This window comes from Myotis myotis, unplaced genomic scaffold (genome assembly GCF_014108235.1).
Source record: "Myotis myotis isolate mMyoMyo1 unplaced genomic scaffold, mMyoMyo1.p scaffold_m19_p_7, whole genome shotgun sequence".
Taxonomy (NCBI): domain Eukaryota; kingdom Metazoa; phylum Chordata; class Mammalia; order Chiroptera; family Vespertilionidae; genus Myotis; species Myotis myotis.
Genome location: NW_023416379.1, coordinates 53,960,493 through 53,972,092, shown reverse-complemented (window position 1 = coordinate 53,972,092; position 11,600 = coordinate 53,960,493). Strand labels below are relative to the sequence as shown.

Sequence of the window (11,600 nt, the reverse complement as noted above, 5' to 3'; positions counted from 1 at the left end):
ATTTCTGACATCCAGCATCATTTTTTTAAAAAAATTTTGTTTTATTGCTTAAAGTATTACAAATAGTATTACATATGTCTCCTTTCCCCTCCCCCCTTGACATTCCTCTGGCCTCCCCTACCCCCCAGTGTCTTATGTCCATTGGTTATGCTCATACGCATGCATACAAGTCCTTCGATTACCTCCCCTTTCCGCCCTCCAACCCTCCCCAGCCTTCCCGCTGTAGTTTGACAGTCTGTTTGATGCTGCTCTGCCTCTGTATCTATTTTTGTTCATCAGTTTATAATGGTCTTTATTATCCATAAGTGAGTGAGATCATGTGGTATTTTTCTTTCATTGACTGGCTTATTTCACTTAGCATAATGCTCTCCAGTTCCATCCATGCTGTTGCAAATGGTAAGAATTCCTTCTTTTTTACAGAAGCATAGTATTCCATTGTGTAGTTGTACCACAGTTTTCTAATCCATTTATCTGCTGATGGGCACTTAGGCTGTTTCCAGATCTTCGCTATGGTAAATTGTGCTGCTATGAACATAGGGATGCATATATCCTTTCTGATTGGTGTTTATGGTTTCTTGGGATATATTCCTAGAAGTGGGATCACTGGGTCAAATGGGAGTTCCATTTTTAACTTTTTGAGGAAACTCCATACTGTCTTCCATAGTGGCTGCACCAGTCTACATTCCCACCAGCAGTGCATGAGTGTTCCCTTTTCTCCGCATCCTCTCCAGCACTTGTCATTTGTTGATTTGTTAATCATAGCCATTCTGACAGGTGTGAGATGATACCTCATTGTTGTTTTGATTTGCATCTCTTGGATGATTAGTGACTTTGAGCATGTTTTCATATGTCTCTTGGCTTTCTGAATGTCCTTTTTTGAAAAGTGTCTATTTAGGTCCTTTGCCCATTTTTTGATTGGATTGTTTATCTTCCTTTTGTTAAGTTGTATGAGTTCCCTATAAATGTTGGAGATTAAACCCTTATTGGTGATAACATTGGCAAATATGTTCTCCCATGCAGTGGGCTTTCTTGTTGTTTTGTTGATGATTTCTTTTGCTGTGCAGAAGCTTTTTATTTTTATTTTTTTTAATTTATTTTTTTAAATACTTTTTTTATTGATTTTTTACAGAGAGGAAGGGAGAGGGATAGAGAGTTAGAAACATTGATGAGAGAGACGCATCGATCAGCTGCCTCCTGCATGCTCCCCACTGGGGATGTGCCCGCAACCAAGGCACATGCCCTTGACCGGAATCGACCCTGGGACCCTTGAGTCTGCAGGCTGACGCTCTATCCACTGAGCCAAACCGGTCAGGGTGAAGCTTTTTATTTTGATGTAGTCCCATTTGTTTATTTTCTCTTTAGTTTCCAATGCCCTAGGAGCTGTATTGGTGAAGAAATTGCTTCGGCATATGTCTGAGATTTTGTTGCCTTTGGATTCCTCTAGTATTTTTATGGTTTCCCGTCTTACATTTAAGTCCTTTATCCATTTTGAGTTTATTTTTGTGTATGGTGTAAGTTGGTGGTCTAGTTTCATTTTTTTGCATGTGTCTGTCCAATTTTCCCAACACCGTTTATTGAAGAGACTGTCTTGACTCCGATGTATGTTCTTGCCTCCTTTGTCAAATCCAACATAATTTTCATGGCCCATTTTGAGTCTAAAATAATTCAAAGAAAATGATTCCAAATCCAAGATTGAGTATAAATTAACTTTCTATCAACATAAATAATAGGAAAAAATCCCAAACACTATGTAGCAGTGACTAGTTTCTTTCTGTCTTGCATATTTGCACTGAGAAAAAGTTTTATGCCTATATTGGGAGGTACAGGTCACCTGTGACCTCTGCGTTACGAAATTTGATGGTCACTTCTGTGTCCTGTCTTACCTGACTTAGCAGAGTTGCCTCGTTTATCTTCAGCTCTTCCTCCCACTCTGGGCTCTTCTGCTCAATCTTCCTGGCTGACCCTCTCCTCTCTATTTCAAATGTTTATGTCCCATGGTCAGACCCAGGCCTTTACTCTTCTCCATTCAAACTTTCTCCTTGGGGATCTCATGTTTAAATAGTATTGATATCCTGAAGACTTCTAAGTATAAATCACCAGTCCCTACATCTCGCCAAAGCTTTAGACTTCTAGGAGATTTGCTTGTGTAGACATCTCTTGACATTTTCTCTTACTATCTCCAAAAGAACACCTCCTCTGATACCTCCTCTTCTCCAACTGAAGCACCACCAACCAAAACAGAACGCTTTATTCCCACTTTCACTCACCTCCCCAACATGCTTCTCTCTCTGTCTTTCCAATTCTATTAAGTGGCTTCCACCCACCCATTTGCTCAGTCAAAAGTCACACCTCACCCCCCCCACCCCCACCTCTTATCCACCACCTTCTAGCTCTACCTCCAGAATCCATCAGAAACGCATTCACTTTCCCCAGCTCCACGGCTATTACCCTGGTCCTCTTTACTGTGCTCATGCCTGCAATCATTTTGAAAGAGGTCTCCTTGTTTCTACTCTTGTCCTTATTGTGGTACTCTCTCCATACAGCAGCCAGAATAATGTCACAAATGTAAATCAGATGGCATCATTTCTCTCCTTACTATCCCTCCCCACACTGTCCTGCACGTCTGCTCCTCAAACCCATAAAATGCTTCTCTTTGCATTGTCTAGTACTTTACTTCTGCAGTACTCACCTGCTGAGACATTTAAGCCTGTTCATGCAATCTGATTCCTTTCTCAGAGGTAAAATGAGGCCAGAAATCTTCACTGATCTGGAAATATTTTAAAGTATTGATTACTGTGCAGGTAGAAAGCTTCCTAGGCAACCCTCTCCTTTCTGAAGCGTGGATGGTGGAACATCAGGGATCTGGGGTGGTGTCTCCTTCCTGTTATGTGATGAAGGTACTGGAGAGAGTTGGGAACAATAATGTGGACTTCGGGAGACAGAGGCAGTCTGATTGGCGAATAAAATGAGGAAGTAAAACAGGGCAGGCAGGTTTAAGAGGGGCACACAATAATTTTTATCCTTTATAATTCACGTTACAGTAAAATTTTATAAGGTGGGTTGTAGTAAAAGGAGTAATAAAGTGATACTAATTAGCATTGTATTAATAATTACACTATTTCTTCCTGAATATATATAACCTTCCTGCAAAGAACTAAAAATGGTTTAAAAAGCTCTAATGATATTATATTACTGGGCAACATGTCTATAATAGACATTAATTATATGGTATTAAACGGATCCACAGAGCTTTCTAAAGGTACAATAGGCTAATAAAACACCAGAAACATAATTGTTACTCGAAGGATTTAGAATCAAAATTAGCTTAATGACAGGAAAATTTTTAATAGGAAAAGTATCCATAGCACATTTGCTATGGTGTAGATTTTCATTGTAAGGGAACTTATAAAAATCCATAAAAGCCAAATAATTACTCAGACCTCGTTACAGAAATATTGCTGTTAATTTTTCTCTTTTTATTCCATAGCTTATTGTGTGGTTCTCAGAGCCTTTTGTAAGTCAGCCACTAGAGAGCAAACTTCTTCTTTTTATCAGGCTGTAGTTTTATTTAAAAGAATACACCACATATATATCGGCACTCTGACAATACCACATTATCTCAGACTGTAAAATCTGATAATATAGCTTCTGAATGCCTGGGTGGTGGGCGTGGGGGAATTTAAGGTCCTTTATATTAAATACATAAGAAAGAACAAGATAAGATGTAGTAATTTGAAACTCCCTTCCTGGAGTGAAAATGAAACCTTCTGCTAATGGAGCATAAAGTCTCATGTTTCATCCCATGTAATAAAATATAATGGGTATTGTTTGGTCTGACAGGCATCTTGGGCCTTTTTTTCCAGGCAATGGTTTCTAGAGAGCTCAAAGAAATGATACAGTTTCCAGGTGAAATGTGAATAAATGACACTGTAAGCTACCTTTATTGCCATCAGTTCCGGAGGCTTGAGCCAGGCAAAAAAAGCTGCCAGTTGACGAACATTCTTATCTATTGGACGGAATCCCCATTATTGGCTTCCCTTCCAAACAGATGCTGGTCCCCAAACACCAATACACAGTCAGATCCACCTGCTAACCTGTGTCAGGGAACAGAAGAGGGGAGGCGAGGAACAGTGGGGGATTTAGTGCACCTCAAAACCCCAATTTACCAGGCACCCGAGTGTCTTTCGCAGCTGGCTTTGGGGCCAAGATTTACTCAATGAGTAAAACCACTTTCTCTTCTGGTGGACTGTTAACAATTGGCCTTGTGCACACGACCCTAGGGACTCATGCTGAACTACTAGTAAGTCGTTGGAATCAAATTCATCTCTGTTGTCTAGGCTTTGGAATATTTGAGGAGTTACAATCTAGAATTTGGACTTTTTCAGTACTTTTACAAAATAATATCTAACAGCTATTGGTCAATTTATAAAAGATATACGAGAAAGGGAGATTTCAAAACTTTGCAAGGAAACACTTTCTAGGGTTCATTGGCTATTCTGTTAGAATATTTTTCTTATATTGAATGGACTTATGAAATTGTCCATATTTAAACAATTTGGCCAATGACAGTTCCACAGGGTTTGACCTAACACTTTGTTCTGTGGAGAGGCCTCAATGGGCATTGTTCCTCACTTAATCAGCAATCAGCAACCATTGCATGCCCATCCAGTGCTCAGCACAAGGCTAGAGCAACTCAACAAGACATTCATTGAACACTTTCTCTGTGCCAGGCAGGTGATGAGCACTGCAGCAAACATTAGGGGCAACCAGAAGAGTCCTGTCTTTACAAAGCTCATGTTCTAGTGTGAGAAGCTACCACGGATCACTGACTGTAAAAAGAATCAGACAGTGATACACTCTCTAGAGTTGAAGTGATGTGGGAATAAGAGACAGGATGAGATTCGGTCCTGACTGGGGGGCCCCAGGAAGAGTTTACGGAGGAGGTGGCCCTTGCATGTGAGGGCTGATCCTGCCATAGTAGTTGCATAAGGTTATTCTTACAATTTCTGTCAGATGCCTAAACCCAGATTGTCACTTTATCACTAGGTGGTCAAGTCTCTGAGGGCAGTGGTCTCTAGCACAGGGAGCCGGGCACAGAGTGGAGGTTTCATTCCTGCTCCCGTGCCAGTGCGGTGAGAACACTTACTCTGCAGCCACACTGCCACTTAGGAGCTGTGTGAACTTGAACGATTTATTCAACCCCTTGGTGCTCCAGTGTCCCCATCTGTAAAACGTGAGTAAGTAATTGCCCCTATCTATTCTCTCCTTTGGAATACTGACATGACTGAACTTTCCCACAGGTCTGTGGTGGGCTCAACAAAACTCTTTTTACTGACACACCCAGGGAGCCCCCAGGGGAAGAACTAGGGAGAGCGGGGCTTACGGAAGAGGCAGTCCGGCTGGCAGGTCTGGCTCAACGGAAGCCCCAGTTAATTAGGGGAGTCAGGCCAATGTAATATTTTCTTTTGGCCCAGTTCTGTGCACTGATTTTTGCAGTGTGTGTGTGCAAGCTTTAGGTTTACAAACAAATAAATGAAATCCCTGAGGAGCTCTTTTTAGCTAAAGCTTTCTAAAACCTTGGGGCCTTGATGGAGTTTCTTTCCTAGCTCTTACATAGATTGTAACTCAGGGTGAGGGGAGGGTAGAGGCCGGCTTTGGTGGACTGACAGCTCCAGAGGCCCCAGGGCTTCTGCTGGGTGGCAGAGGTGCCTGGCAGATCTTCACCCAGCAGAAGCTGCAGCCTCGTCTTGATACCAGATGGGCAGTTCCTGAGCACATTCGAGACAACCCCTGGGAATGCCCAGAAATGCCAGGTGGGTGGGAGCTCTTGGCACGAGGAGGGCCCTGCAATAAATAGTAGGCAGGTTGAAAGTCAGCAAAAGAAAGGTCACCACCCGATGCTACTCAATTTGTATCCTTCAGGCTGCTGTGGTCTGGGGCACATCAGGTGCATGAATCCTGATTGCGATTCAGCAATTTTCATTGTAAACGAAGGTCAGAGAAGTTTTGAAACAGTTCTCCTCCTACCTAAGAAAGTGATATATTTTATTATGGATAGTTAAAAAAAATATAGAAAGATACAAAATTATATTACAATGACCACTAGCTTATCATGCAGTGATAACTACTTTGGATGTATTTTAAAAAATGTATTTTGATGTATTTCCATCCAGATTTTATGCCAACAAAAGACATGTATATTTGGAGTTGGCTAACTTTTGAAAATTTATCCAAACAGCTATATTTTTTACCAATTTTTATCCTCTTTTTCATTTAACATATTTTTAATAGTTTCCTATATTAACCATTATTGAAAATATTACTACCTAGTATGCATATTTCCTTACATAGGTTACTATAAATTTTAAAAGTCATTTAAATTTTTATTAAAGTATAATATGCGAATATTTTATGCAAATATTCTACAAAATGAAATCATTATGTTAAGTGTCACTTAAAAAAACAATTCCTTTTCCACTTACCCTTACCTACTCTTTTCTTTTTCCAAAAGGAACTACTTCTAATTCTTATATAGCAGCTTCTTCTGATATTTACCACCATATTTTAAATTAATGTTAATATTTTATTATTTCTTCATTAACCCAGGTGAGTACATGTAGTGAGGACTTTTGCTTATTTGTACCCTCTCTTCCTTGAATCTTCTTAATGTAATTATGTTTTATTTTTTAGCAAAATATGTATTTAATGTTTTTATGATAATTATTAAATGAATATTGTTTACTACTAATATAAGTAATATGCCATGACTATGTTTCCCTTCTTGTATATTTTTTGTTTTTTCTTGGAATTAATAATTGTAAGTTCATTTGCTTACATTTCTTTGACACATGTTAAGTCTTGTTGTCTTCCAATAGCTCTGTAAAAAGGCTTTCTATACAATTTTCCACATGGTCAAATCTGTCATATAATTTATCAGTTCTATTTTATTCTGTAAAATTCCTTTAAAGGCCTCTGACCCCCAGTCCATCCTGAACTGCTTCTCCCTAGGCAAGGAGCCTGTAGATATTTTAAATGATAGACTGTTATCAGTTGTTTTTAAAAAGTACATACCTCCAGTGTTTGTATTATTTATTTGTTTATAAATATATTTTTATGTAACAAAGTAGTATGTATATTATGGGTCATAAACAAAAATAGAAATTTTAAAAGGCTAATATAAAAATAAATTTTAAAATTATATTATTTTCTTCTTGTGCCCCCAGTGATCATCTTTCACTCACTGGGGTGTGAGACCACTGCTCTAGGCTTACAATGATTGTCCTGGGAGTTTTCTTTGCCATCAATGTAGGAATTCCTTTCAGCTAATTCTCGTGTTGGACCTTGCTTCCTGGATTCTGTGTTTCCTTCTTTTGAGTTCTCTCTCTCATTTGGATGGAGCACATTCTCTAGGACAAGCATGTCAAACTCATAGCCCATGGGCCGCATGCAGCCCACAATGAATATTTTTGTGGCCCAGCCAATATAACAGTATGTAAGAAACATTTTAATAAAAATTTCATAACTTAATTTTTACAGTATCTTGTTATACATAATTATTAATAATGAACTACAACATTCGCTAATGACTGATTACTATAATCGTGTTGCATTCATTTCCCTTACATCCCTTATGTGCAGGCACACCACTTCTCTCCACTAATACTAGCAGCAAATACTTTAGCAGCTGATTGCCATGTCATTAGTCTTGTACTGACTTGTTTGGTGTGCACAACGGGAAATATTCCTCTTTTGGAGAACAAGAAAAATAGGTTTATTTGTGTTACGCTTATTAATTTGTGCAGCTATTCAGTGTCTGGTAAGTCAATGTTCAAGAAAATATTTTTTATTAAAATGTTCTATATTTTATGTTAACGATTACTCATTATGTTAAGAACAATTGGGGAGCATAGAGCTCCCCAACGTGTTAGCCTGTATTGTCTCCTCAGAATTCCCAATGTGTTAGCCTGTATTGTCTCCTCAGCTTCATCTCCTTCAGAGAAGGATACTCCTGTCTGGGGGTGTAGGACTGGCTGCTTGTGTCTAGAGTTGGCAGTGGGAAAGGCTGAAGTTTAAGCATCTAGAATGCAGATTTTCACTTGGTACCTCTGTTTTCAGCTCAGTACTGCATCTCTACCCCCTTCTCTGCCCCATTCTTCTTGTCTGGAGACTTTCTGCTTCAAGTTCTTCAGGTACTCGAGGGTAAAGGTATTCAAATTTTTCCATCTTTGGCCAGTGAGAGCCTCTTCAGGTACGCTCTGGAGTCCGTTGAGACTCCAGTTGATAACATGCTTGCTATCCGTTATGACAAAATCTTCCAGGATCAACTTCTATCTTCCTTGCCCCAGAGCTGAAATCAAACATGTCCCCAAGGATTCCAGTTCCTTTTAGTTGAAAATGTGATTTGGAGACAAAACTTTGGTGTGAGGATATTTATTGCTACTGAAAGAATCATTGTGGTGGGCCATTGCAATGGGCAGAGCTAGGAAAGATTTATTTTTAAAAATAAAATTAGGAGTTCAAAATGATATTTCCAGCTCATTATCAGGACAACAAGGCTCTTACTTAATATATTTGATTTCTTACATCTATACTTTATTCTACATGGCGAATCCCGTCTCTCAATGTCACTGAAATAATAGAAATAGAATATCATGTAATTGCACATTTCTTTTTCCCCACAGTACACAGATCGATGTCAGAATATCAATACCAACATTACTACCAACAAAATGATTACTGAAAAGAGCTTAAGATTTTTTTTTGTAGTTCTTAAGGTTTTGTTTTTAGAGTCTACTCAATCCATGTATGAACAGTCCCTTCCTTCCTTCCCATCCAATTGACAGTAAAACAATCCAGGCTCTTATCATCCTATACTTGAATAATAGGACAGTTTCCTTCTCCCTTGACCCCTCTGCCTTCAACCCATTTTATGTTCCATAACTAGATAGATAATCTTAAAATACTTACTTGACTCTGTTATCTCCCTATTTTAAAAAACTTTGAGTGTTTCTTACTGCATAAAAGAAACAATTTGAATTTCTTAATCTGTTCAATGATCCTTACCTATCGTCCTGTCTTATTACCACCCTTCTGACTCATCTATGAAAACTTGTAGTTTCAATTACACTTCCCTGCAAATACAATTTTCTTGTTTCCACCTCCACGTCTTTGTGTAAGCAATTTCTCGCTGTGAAATGCCCTTCTTTTCTTCTTTGTGTACTAAATTACATAAATTTTCAAGACAGTTATGGTTATCTTGCAGAAACAGAACAGGATGGACCCATCATCCAATTTTTGGTTTCCACCCCAAATTTGCTTTTGATGTCAAAAGTGATGATGCATGCATGCACTAAGAGGGTATGAAAAGGCTTATTACTCACATACTGGACCTTCCAATGGACCGCGAGACAGGTTCCCAAATAGTCTGAAATTGGCTTGAGAGAACAGGGAAAAGAGACTGGCTCTACATTTATTGTGACTATAGAGTGGGGTTGGGATGAGGGAGTTCACAGGGCCAGGGCTTGAGTGGTTTGAACCTATGCCAGCACCATAGGAGGAGGCAACCAAGTCTCTTATCGGCTTACCCAGATGTAGGGCAGAAAGGGTATGAAAATGATGGTGTGAAAGTTGTCAGCAGTCAGACATCAAAGATTAAGTCAGACCCTTCATTATAAAGGCTCAACCCAAATCTCACTGGCATCCCTAATCATCAGTCATCACTTTCCTTCTGAATTCCCAGAGTTTGGCATTTTTTGCCCCATCCTATTATTTAACTTTCCTGATATTTGACTTATATAAATAAATTTATTTACTTTAGAGTCATACCTCCAAGGGCAAATCCAAATGTTATAGGTCCTTATACAGTTTGGGGTGTGGCCCTCTTTATGAAAAAGAGTACCAACTAGGTACAAGGCCTTGGAAGGGGAAGCTGTGCTCGAGAGGGGATCTGCAGCATGAGCTCCACAGTAAATCTGCCTCTGTATTCCTCTTATGTATTAGAAATAAACATTAAAAATTTACATGCAGTTAAGTTCACTTTTATTGGTTACAGTTCTATGAATTTGCACATGTGCATAGACTCTTGTAATCACTGTAGGTACAGAGCAAGTTCAATGCCACAAAGACCCTCTTGTGCTGCCCCTTTGTATTCAGAGCCTTCTGCAGCCCCTCTTGTATATTCTGATTTCTCTACCAGACCTTAACACCTTTCATCTGGTAAGAGTTTGTTGTTGGTGGTGATAATGGTGAGAAAAATGACATTTTGTTTTCTAGTAGGAATGGATTCTCAGTGATAAACAAAGGTGTTGAGTATATTCTCTGATAAGCATTACATATGAAGCCTTCTACTGAACTAAGTCAGAATTCACAAACTAAAAAAAAGATCGTGTTTTTGTTTGAGACCCTTAGTGATGAACTTTGGGAAACTCAACTAGTTTCAGATCCCTCCCTTGGTTGATGTTTGACTTAATTGGTCCATGCCTTGAGGATGTAGATGTTTTATAAATACGTGGTGATTTAAATTAGGGGACTAGCTGGTTGGATCAGAACTTACCAAGGCTAAACTCCAAGCAGCATTCTTTAAAAGTATAACTTTTTTTCTTAACACTCTCTCTCTCTCTATGTGTAAACACATTTCTGTATTCATTAAGATATATTCCCTCTTCTGTGGGAGTTCTAGAAACAAGATCAGGAAGCACAGTTTGAGCAGTTTCCCAAATCAGAGAAAACTAGCTCTTTTCAAATGAAGCACGTTGAGAAAAGAGAAGAAAAAGTCTTTTGCTGAGGTAACTGAAATATGTAATAACTTCTTTTAAAAAAAAATATTTTATTGATTTTTTACAGAGAGAAAAGGAGAGGGATAAAAAGTTAGAAACATTGATGAGAGAGAAACACTGATCAGCTGCCTCCTGCACACCTCCCACTGGGGATGTGTCCACAACCAAGGTACATGCCCTTGACCGGAATCGAACCTGGGACCTTTCAGTCCGCAGGCCGACGCTCTATCCACTGAGCCCAACCAGTTAGGGCTGTAATAACTTCTTTGTAGCCTAAATGCCCCAGTATCCAAAGGGATTCTGTATAATACAGATCAGATCAATTTTGCCCATGCTCATTTGCAAATGAAGAATATCTCATTTGTTGTTTTGACAGAATCACTACTACTGGACCCAAAATTTTCACTTAATCTAAACTTGAAAATGGCTTTCCAAACAAAGGAAGGAAGGAGCAGAAAGCTCTTCTCACTTTCTTAATGCTTGATGATGAATTGTTTTCAAATATCACTGTGTACCTGACCTTCAGCAGAAAATATTTGTGTCCCGGTTTGCCAGTGCAGAACCAAAGAAGGGTCACACAACTGGGTGTTCCAGATAAAAGCCCAATTAATCTCAAAATAATTCCTCACAGAGTAAAGAGAAGAAGCTTAGGGGCAGAGGCTTTGGCTTGGGAGCACATCTTCTTTCCTTGTGATTAGCTGTGTTAACCAAACCGTGTTAATTCAGCCTCCGAGGAAGGTCAGGAGTTCCGTTCACTTCTGCCTCCCGGCCACTCCCTGAATGTCCACCCATCAGAGTCTTGTCAACAACCAGGCAGTTTGTTTG

The 11,600-nt window shown here is 39.2% G+C and overlaps 1 long non-coding RNA gene across 1 annotated transcript; it reads right to left on the bottom strand.

The window, feature by feature from the left end:
• Nucleotides 1-1,529: 1,529 nt before the first annotated feature.
• LOC118660251 lies at nt 1,530-9,506 on the bottom strand. Its single transcript, XR_004968848.1, has 4 exons — nt 9,381-9,506; nt 3,939-4,094; nt 2,690-2,767; nt 1,530-1,655 (listed from the first exon to the last, which is right to left on the bottom strand). It is a non-coding gene; the product is annotated as an uncharacterized LOC118660251 (long non-coding RNA).
• Nucleotides 9,507-11,600: the final 2,094 nt, after the last annotated feature.